Source organism: Microtus ochrogaster, unplaced genomic scaffold, assembly GCF_000317375.1.
Source record: "Microtus ochrogaster isolate Prairie Vole_2 unplaced genomic scaffold, MicOch1.0 UNK14, whole genome shotgun sequence".
In the NCBI taxonomy this organism is placed as follows: Eukaryota; Metazoa; Chordata; class Mammalia; order Rodentia; family Cricetidae; genus Microtus; species Microtus ochrogaster.
The window spans coordinates 7,354,312-7,357,853 of NW_004949112.1; the positions used below are offsets into that span (position 1 = coordinate 7,354,312).

Genomic DNA, 3,542 nt, shown 5'->3' on the forward strand with positions numbered 1-3,542 from the left:
GTGAGAAGCATAGCAGTATCCAGGCAGACATGGTGCTGGAGAAGCAGCTGAGAGTTCTACTTCCAGAACTACAGGCAGCAGGATAAGAGGCACTGGCTTCCAAAACCTCAAAGCCCATCCCCAGTGCCACACTTCCAACAAGGCCATAGTCTTAATCCTTTCAAATCACACCACTCCTAAGCATTCAAACACAGGGGCTTACCTGAGCAGGGGGGGGGCATTCTTATTCAAACCACTACAAGGCCCACTGGCTAGAAGGAGGTGATGGGACCCTTGAAAAGAAAAACATACTGTCCAGGCTGCTGGTGTCTGCCCAGCCAGTAATTTATTACTTCCTGCACACACGAACATATATACATATACACCAGTGAGACATTAACTTTAGAACCTGGAGGAGGCTGGTCTATGTGACACTCAAACAGTACCCAGAGAGAGGAGATGCCAGTCACTACATGAGGAGTTTTCTTAACCTCTGTCCCCACAGAGCAGGAAGGGAAGGGTTAACGGTACAGAGACACCACACCACACACAGTTTGTAAGTGCTGCAGCCTAGCAAAGGGAAATGTTCATTATGGGTAACTCCTGCACCTCATCCCGGAGGAACCTCCTTCTATCCTAAACACTAACACAGACAGGACAGACCAAATCTGCCACCGCTGGTAGAGAAAGTTCCAGTCATCCAACAATGCCCAGTAAATGCTAGGCACCAAGAGTGTGATTTGGCCTTTGTGACATTTTGCTGTGGCTTCTCCACCATTACCCAGCACAGCTTCTCACAAATCAGTTACTTACCAACTCCCATTATGTGGACTTTTCTTCCACATCTAAGATGGATCTTTGAGGAAGAACACCCAGAAAACATGAGGCAATAATATCTCCTCACCTGAATCCATATCTTTGTAGTCTGGGTCAAAATGCCTCCACTGGAAACCACAAACTGGGCCCAGGTCCCCTTCCTGTCATGCAGAGAATCCCAGGCTGTCCAGAAAATCTCGGGACCCATTGGCATCCCAGATTCTCACTCCTTTGGAGAACAGTTCCTTAGCATTTGTGGATCCCTGAAAGATTGAGAACAGAATAGGCACACAGGAGGACTCTGCGTCACTCATCCCCTCCCATGGCACACTATCCACATGCAGCCTAGCTTTAAGCATGCTGGTCCTGGCCAGGCTTCTGAGGGAGTATAGAATGGTCTTACCCTATTAGATATTTCCTCAAGGTATTTCTTCTATTCCCTTCAACTTTCCAAAGTCTTTGTGTATGTAGACATACATGTAAGCATGCCATGGTGCATGCACACAGGAGCTGGTTCTCACCTTCTTCCTTATTTGAGTTGGGTGTCTCTCTTGTTCCTGTTGCTATAATACCTACCCCAAGCTAGCAAGTTGTGAGCTTCCAGTCGATTTCCGTCTCCATCTCCCATAGAAGTACCAGGATTAGATGACACTACCACACAGAGCTTTTTTGTTTTCTCAAGACAGGGTTTCTGTGGGTAACATCCCTGGCTGTCCTGGAATTCGCTTTGTAGACCAGGCTGGCCTTGAACTCATTAAGCTCTGCATGCATCTGCCTCTCAAGTGCTGGGATTAAAGGTGTGGGCACTACCAACCAGCCCAGACAGAGCTTTTTAGGAGGACTCCAGGGATCCAAACTCAGGCTGTCAGATTTGTGTGGCCAAGTGCTTTACACCCACTGAGCCAAATCCCCAGCCTTCCCTCCAATTCTTTAAATACCTCCAAGTTTCTAAAACATTTCTACCTCATCTGCAGCTTTGAATTCCTTCATAAAACATACTCTATGTTGAAATGTGACACTCCAAGTGGACTTGTTCAACACTGCATGTGCGGTCTGTTCATGTGTCATATCTGGATATCTGGAAAATGTGTATGCATGGGTACCCAAGCCCACAGAAGCCAGAGAGAATCCTGGCTGTTCTACTCTATTACTTCCTATCCTTTCCCTTCAGACAGGGTCTCCAAGTAAAGCTAGAGCTTATTTGGGCCAGACTCATGGCCAGCAATCACCAACATCCTCCTGTGTCTCCCTTCCCATTATGGCACTGGGGTTACAGGCACATGCAATCACACCCAGCATTTTTAAGCTTCATTTCTATGTTATGTGCATGGGTGTTTTAGCTGCATGTGTCTGTACACCATGTGCACACAGTACCCAAGAACAGCAGAAGAGGGAGTCAGAGAACTTGAACTGGACTTACAGATTGTTAGCCACTAACTGTGTTAAATGGGTGCTAGGAACTAAATCCTAACCCCCATTCCGAACATGAGCAACAGATGCTCTTCACCACTGAGTCATCTCCCCATTCCACACCCGGAATGTTTTATGTGACAACTGAGCCCTCTTTGCCTACTGATTCAGCATCCCAAGTACTCTAAAGAAGGGGCTGAACTTGTAGTATGGTCCAGAACTCATCTTGTCTCCAGGAGTACTCTAAGCCAGCACTGGACAGAACCTCACTTTTTCTGGACCAGGATACAGGGCAGGAACTTGGGGCTCCTGCCATTTGTCACCACACCACTCCAGTATAACCCAGGTACCTACTTGACCCCAGTATCTACCAATTCAGCCATCAATAATGCTGAGCACCTACCATGTGGCTGGCTATATTTTAGTCCTGAGATACAACAGGAAAGAGGAGAAATGGATTTTCTACATAGGGGAACTCACAGGACATTGCACTTATTTATCTCCCACCCAAAAGAGGGAAAACTGAAGGCTGATTTCTAGGTCAGATGATAATGTTTCCTATGAAGAGAAACAAAGAGGTGACAGGAAGATCAAGGGTGTCGAGTGGGACTGGAAGGAGGAGAGAACTATCCTCCATATGGAAGGAAAGGCACTCGGTGATGGAAATGGCAAGTGCCAGAGTCCTGGGCAAGATTCTCCCAGTGTGCTCAGCTCAGTGACAGAAGCAGGATGGGAAGGACACAGAAAAGCATCTAGAGCCAGCACTAGAAAATGAACCAGGGAAGTGGGATGGCTGACAGCTACAGCTTTGACTACTACTACCTCTTTTATTTTTCTTGATTTTTTGAGACAGGGTTTCTCTGTGTAGCTTTGGAGCCTGTCCTGGAACTCGCTCTGTAAACCAGGCTGACCTCGAACTTACATAGATCCACCTGCCTCTGCCTCGGAGTGCTGGGATGAAAGGTGTGTGCCACCACTGCCTGGCTCACAGTTTGACTTCTAAGGCTTGTATTGCGAAGACAAGGAGCTTCCAACAGCAGCAGCACCCTTACCTTGATATGTAATGGCATAAACGAATGCAGACAGATTGTAAAAATATATATACATCTTTAATGGAGAAATAGACTTACAGAACCACCATTCCCGCGGAGACCAGGAAAGCAGAAGCAGAAGCTGGGAGCACGCTCACCAAATTTATAGGCAAACATTAGCCCAAGGTGAACACGCCCCCTTAGGGGCGGGACTTATCCCTACATCTCCCCTTTTTGTCTAAATAAGACAGAACTAAACCAAATACAACTATATACAATAATAACAAATAATAAATATAACAAACA

General features: G+C 46.6%; 1 pseudogene; it reads right to left on the reverse strand.

The window, feature by feature from the left end:
* The window catches only part of LOC101986238, an 11,482-nt pseudogene extending 10,424 nt beyond the window's left edge, over positions 1-1,058 (reverse strand).
* Positions 1,059-3,542: the final 2,484 nt, after the last annotated feature.